We start from the raw sequence: 7,092 nt of genomic DNA, 5'->3' as shown, positions 1-7,092 counted from the left end.
TTTATTCTGGATATTTCTGTGAGGATGTTTTAGGTGAGATCAACATTTAAATTGGTGGTCTTTTCATAAAACAGATTGTTCTCCGTAAGTGTGGGTGGGCCTCATCCAGTCAGTTTAAGGCCTGAATAGAAAAAGAGACTTGCCTCCCCTGAGCAAAAAGGAATTCTCCAGCAGCCTGACTTCAGACTTCATCTGCAACATCAGCTCTTCCTAGTTCTGCAGCAGACAGCCTTCAGGCTCAACCTAGCACATTGGCTCTGCTGGATCTCCAGCCTGCCGGTCCATCCTGCAGATTTTGAACTTGTCAGCCTCCATAATCACATGAGTTAATTCCTTATAAATTCTCTCTCTCACTCTCTTTCTCTCTCCCTACACACACACACACACATCTTATTCATTCTGTTTCTCTGGAGAACTCTGACTAATTCAATGAGGTAATATTATTATTCTTATTTCACAGATATGGAAACTAAGGCTCAGAGAGGACACACAGACAGCATGAGGTAGAGAGAGGATTCAAGTCCAGATGTGTCTGACTTCAGAACCCAGGCACTTACCCACTTTTCTCTTCTGCCTCATGAGAAAGGGAAACATAAGAGAAGTGATACCTCCAGAATTATATGGCCAATAAATCCAGACTTTGAGTTCTGGTTTCCAGTCCCAGTTTAAACTCCATCACACAATCTCTATCATGTCTTGCTGCCATGTTTCTTTTCCTTCTTCCTTTTGGTTCAGATAGAACAAGAGTTGCCAATTCAGTAAGGAAGTTCCCAGTATAGGGTAACAGAGACAATTCAATCCCACCCTCACTGTTAAGGATCATGTTTTGTGATTGACTGCATTACCTGGCAGGTAGCCCCCTTCTGTGTTCTCTGCCACCTGTATAAACAAACATCGTGGAAGTTCCTCTCAGGCATTTTAGTGAGATGTGTGGCCTCTTTGAGGTTACCAGCCAAACTGTATATTTGGTTTACAAATCAAGGCATCTGTAAAAACCAATTTGTCTGACCAATAAATGCAATTCTAAGTCACAAAGCCCTTCAAGAGAATTGGAGCTTTAAATTCTTACTTTTAAGTGTTTCATCTCCAGCCCCCAAAGGAAAAGCCCTTTCCTCCCCCTCAAGGGTAAAATTGTCTCATTCCTGTGATTCATATTCATCTTTTAAGATACAAGGTTTTTTCATAGTTCTTTCCTTTTTGAAAGTGGGCGTCTTTTTATCTCAGATTTAAACAATACCTGCATATCCCCAGTACTTGACTGTTTCTAGAAATCTATTTAATTTCACAAAACAAGTTACCATACAGACTTGCACAATTTCCATTTTAATAATATTAACTCTACCTGAAATTTAAATTTAGATGAATACAGGCCAATGCCTGGAACATTCTCTGTTTCAAACACTGGTCCTTTGTGGCAGAAATACTAAAATGCTTTTCTATTCAGACCATTTGGGGACTATAAAGAAGAAAATATAAAACTAGAATATAACCCCCATCCCCATTGCTTTGGGTTTGTTAGAGAAATGGGTGAGCTGGATTAAAAATTGGCTAAACGAGAAAACAACAAGAAATTCATTTTGGGTAAAGATTTATGAGTTCTGCCAGATCTTAAGAAGGAGCTGAGAGCCATCAAATTACCTGTGGGTTCTATGACATTTTTCCTTCCTCAATTGCCTTGCCTAAAATTCTTATCAAAATCAACTATTCTTATCAACTATGTCTTAACCCAGATCACTTGTATTCAGCCATTCACCTCTCCCTTAATCCTTTAAAGAAAAAGGATGCATTACTTGTATAAGCTCATTTCTTTTCTGTTAGTGAGCAAGTAACTTCTCAGAGAAGATATTTTAGTGATTTTGAAAAAGCATTTGCTTTTTACACTGATGAGACATGGATAGCTGATGGATGATGGCATTTGCAATCAGTTTAAATTTTTGCTGTACTAATCAGGTGCAGATTCTGTTCACTAATTCCAACTCTGCGCCCAATTCCAACGTGTGTATGGTGGTTTCTCCCACACCATCAAGCAAGTCTCTGACACCAGCTGGATGCCCTACAATTCAATGCAATTCTGACACTACCTACCTGGAAATAGCATCAGACTCCGTAGGATAAGGGCTCAGTTCTACAAGGCCACCCTCTACTTCAGATGTCAATTGCAAGCCCAGGTTGTCACTTGTGCTTCTGACCAACTGACTATAAATCAGAAGATCCCAAGACCCCGCTCTTTGGGTTTGATTATTTTGCTGGAGTGGCTCACAGAACTCAGGAAATCCATTTACTCACTAAATAACTGATTTATTACAAGGGATTGAAATATATGAATCAAAGAGATACATGGGGTGATGTCCTGAACAAAGGAACTTCTGTCTTCTTGGAGCTTGTGGTCCGGCATAGTAGCATGTAGAAGCATTCTGGTTCACCAGCCTGGAAGCTTTCCAAATCCAGTCTTTTGGGGTTTTTATGGAGACTTCATTACATAGACACAATTGACTAAATCACTGGCCACTGACAATTGTTTCAACCTCCAGCCCCTCTATCCTCCCTGGAGGTCGGGGGAGTGGGACTGAATGTTCCAACTCTCTAATCACCTGGTTGGTTCTCCTGGCAACCAGCTCGCATATTTAGTGTTTTCCAAAAGTCACTTTATTAATGTAAACTCAGATGTGGTTGAAAGGGGTTTGTTATGAATATTGAGACACCTTTATTACTCTCATCACTTAGGAAATTCCAGGAGTTTTAGGACCTCTGTGTCCGAAACAGGGATGAAGACCAAATATACATTCCTTATTATTAATCGCACTATCACACCAGATAATTTTAAGATTAAGGTTCTGAGTTCTCTGACCCTCAGTCTCCTCAATTGTACAGTAGGTGTAATGATACCTCCCAGGATAATTTTGAGGAATAAATGGGTTTGCAAAGTGTGAGCACAGTGGGTCTTAAAGAAAGGTACTTGATACTCCACAAAACACTTTCAGATACATGATCTTATTTTACCTTTACAATATTCCTGTAGATAGATGTATCTTCTCTCATCATTCTTTTTACAGAGATAGGAAACCAAGGCAGAGAGTGTTTAAGTGCATTGTTCAAGGCACAGTGAGTAACAGATCTAAGTATGACATCCCAGTTTCTTCCTGGTTTATTTCTGTGATTTCCTTCTGTCTGAGTCCTTTAATTAGGAAAAGAGCATGGTCCACTGAAAGAAGACCATCAGCTCTTCTTTATCCGAAAATGTCCAATGGACACAGGTTTGTGAAAGTGAAACTAGCTCTAAATGTCTTTTATGATCATTTTGTGGCTTTTCAAGATTTCACATTTAACCAGTTAAGTTCTGCTTCTCAGTTTCTTCCCTTAGATTCTCTCTCTATGATTATGTGTGTTGCTTTGTTCACTTTTCCCCTGGATAACTTTCCTGAGTAAAATTTCCCCAGTTATTGACCTTACATTCTATATTCCCATCTCATTCTCTCTATGAGAAGAAAATTTCTATGTGTTTCTTTGATACAAAAATAGGAACAAAATATTTGTGGACTAAAGCAATGAATTGATTGATCATTTAAAAAAATTATGGCTCGTTAAGAGAAGAAGACTTGCAGAGGAAAATTCAGAGAGAGAATGTGATGGTGTAAGGGTGAGACATGAATACCAACATAAATATGATCTAGTTCTTGCCACCAATCAATTTACAGTTCCGTAGGTGGGGTAAAAGTCACAAATATTTAAAATCCTGAAGCCCTTTTTTGTCTGTAGTTCTTTATTAAATTCTCCTGTATTAGAGAAATCAAAAGAGATAGTTATTATCCTTAAGGGGGTTATTACTTAGTTGGGGCAGTATTTTGAAACAACAGTGAGTGTATTGAAAGCAGTTGCAGCTTTCAAGAAACTGGGAAATTTTTTTGTTTATTAATTAATGAACATTCACATGAGAAATACAGTATTGGGTGCTGAGAATGCTGGGTAGTTTTCAGAGTTCTAATCATCTTTTCTTGGGGTCGTGGGCTCATATTCAACATGGGTAATCTGGTGGGAAGAACAGATATGATAAGGCAGAGAATAATTTTTTTTTTTTTTAAGGAGAGAAGCTTCAAGCTGCTTTTGATTTAGGAATGAAGAGAAAATATCCTTAAATGGGTCTTTGTTCTGGGAAGAATCATTTGCATTGCCCTTCTTAGAAATGAAAATGTCAGGCAAGTAGGCCTTGGGAAAAGATGTAATGGTTATGTAATTGTCTTAATAAATACTGTTCCAAATAAAATCTTTTAGTAGGCACAGGTAGTCTGAGAGTTCTGTTGGTCAATTCACCTAATGTCTGGGGCTCTTCTGTGATAGTAGCACATGGAACCCAAACCCAGCAATTTGAAGTCAATGAAAGCTATCTTCTTAGGTGGCATGGCCTTATGCTAGACTGCTGGTAGAAAAGCACACCGAAGATCCCAAAGAAGAGAAAGGGAAGTCCGGGCTGGTGATCCAGAAACACACTGAAGGCTTGGGTCCCTGGAGGAGGAATGGTTTGGGTACACACGTGGCTGACATTGAAAGCACCTGTGGATCCACCTATTCTAACAGTGATTGTGCTTTGTGGAATAATGGCTGAGCAAGGGAATGTAAACTGAAAACTAGTTATAATCCAGTGCTCATGGTGGAATACTACTACCGCCTGAAATGGTTTGTAGAGCAGCAACACTCAGGTTTGGTGAAATATCATCCTTCAGGAGAGGATCAGTCTTCAGCCAGGACACTGTCTATAAGGGAGGATCAGTGTATGTCTCCAGGATGACAGACGTCTCTTCACTTGGTGTTCAGAAAAGAACTGAATTCAAGTTAAGACTACACGGAGATATAATTTCTCATTCATTCAGATTGACAAACATTTAACAGCTTGACCCACACCCTGTTCGTGTGGCTGTGGGTATAACTGAATGTAGCTTTGGCCGCTCACCACTCAACAGCCAATAAATTGAGGGACAAGCTTTGGCAGAGAAGAAAGATGTTTTATTCCAGAAAGCCGGCAATCTGGGGAGAAGATGGACTTGTGTCCAGAGACCAGTTCCGGATATTCTGCTCAGCCACGACAATTTTTAAAGGGAAAAAGGGGAAAAAAATCTCAGTTAATCATTAAGGCAGGAGGTCAGATTCTTCGTCATTTTTCCATTGCATGTAGACCTGCTGACTTCTCCCGATCTTCCTTGGAATGCTGACTTGCCCACATGGTCCACCTGCAAATTTACTAAGAGGAAGCTAGGGGAAGAGAGTCAGTCATTCTTTAACTACTTAATTCTTCATTCTTATTCCTTCTAATCTAGAAAAGGAATCAACAGGTTAAGTAAGGTGTTGTGTGTATTTAGAAGAGCAGAAATCAGGAGCTAAGTTAAAAATTGCCTGAGCTCATCTTTATGATTAGAGTCTAAGGAAAACAGGGATGAACAAACAGAAAATGGGCAAAGGAGCTGCTTACACAGGGAAAGCAGACACTGTTATACAGCACTGCTGGGAGTGCAGAATTGTGCGGTCCCTGTGCAGAGGAAGTTGGTGATATCTAACAAATTATATATGCACTTGCCCTTTGACCCAGCAATCCCATTGCTATAAATTTATCCTGAAGATACAATACCAACAATGTGAAAAACACATGCACGAGGTTATTAGCGGCAGTATTTCTTATGTAGCAAAATATTGAGGAAAAAACTTGTGTCTATCCATAGAGACTTAAATAAACTATGGTGCATCCACACAGAGGAATAATATATGCAGCTGTAAAAATTATGAAGTTGATCTGTGTAAACTGATATGGAGTAATTCCCATGGTATATTGTTAAATTTAAAAAAAAAAAAGCCAAATTGGCTTCTATATTATAATAGCTTTTACGTAAGTGAAAAGGGGAAAGAGGAACACATTTGTTTATTTTACAAAGAGAAGTATAGAAAGCATAATCCAGAAACTAGAAAATTGGTTACTCACAGGGGGCATGGATTTTTCAGAAAATATCTTTCTATGTAATATTTTAAAATATTGAATATGTTTAACATATTCAGAAAATAAAATGAAATCACCAAGGAATTATATCTTTCATCTCTAGAAGTTCCATTTATAACTTCCTTTTCCTCTCCTTATTATGTTCGTTTTTTCTTTCAACCACTAAAACATAAATGTAACAGCCATTTTAATAGCCTTGTCTGGTAGTTCCATCACTTCTATCATTTGGGGGTCATTTTCCTGCTCCTTGGCATGTCTAGTAATTTTTGATTGTGCATTGTGAAACTTATATGTTTGATCATCTGATTTAGTTGTCTTTCTTTAAAGAGTGTTAGTCTCTATTCTGCTGGGCAGTTGAGTTTCTGGCAGTCTACTTTGAGCCTTTGAGGCTTGTTTTTGTGTTTCAGTAGAGCATGTCTACAGAAACCTTTACTCTAGTGATAGTTAAGCCTCACTCTTAAGGCATGACCCTCTGTATATTCTGAATGCTCTGAGAGATCACAAGGACTCTCCACTGTGACCAGTGGGAGCTCAAGTCATTCCCGGCCCTGTGTGACCTCTGGGAGCTGGAGCTATTTACCTGTATCATCCCTTCCTCTTCGGAAATCTGCCCTGTAACCAGCCATCTCGGACTCTCTGAACTCTGACATCTATCTCCTCAATGTGACAAGACCAGCATGCTCTGCTTGGGATCTGCAGTGTGGTCTGCAGTGTGCTTCCAGACAGAGAGACAAGGAAATTGTTGGAAGCTATCTTGTTTGTTTCTCTTCTCTAAGGGATCACAGTCTGTGTGTTCCTTGTTGTCCAGTATCTGACAACAGTGGTTTTATATATTTTATATATTTAGTCCAGATTTCTAGTTGTTAAAAGTGTGAAGGTAGGGACTTCTCTGATGGCGCAGTGGTTAAGAATCCACCTGCCAATGCAGGGGACACGGGTTCGAGCCCTCATCTGGGAAGATCCTACATGCCATGGAGCAACTAAGCCCGTATGCCACAACTACTGAGCCTGTACTCTAGAGCCTGCGAGCCACAACTATTGATCCCATGTGCCACAACTATTGAAGCCCGTGTGTCTAGAGCCCATGCTCCACAACAAGAGAAGCCACCGCA

The sequence above is a fragment of the Eubalaena glacialis genome, chromosome 20 (genome assembly GCF_028564815.1).
Source record: "Eubalaena glacialis isolate mEubGla1 chromosome 20, mEubGla1.1.hap2.+ XY, whole genome shotgun sequence".
Lineage (NCBI taxonomy): Eukaryota > Metazoa > Chordata > Mammalia > Artiodactyla > Balaenidae > Eubalaena > Eubalaena glacialis.
This window is presented reverse-complemented; position numbering follows the sequence as displayed.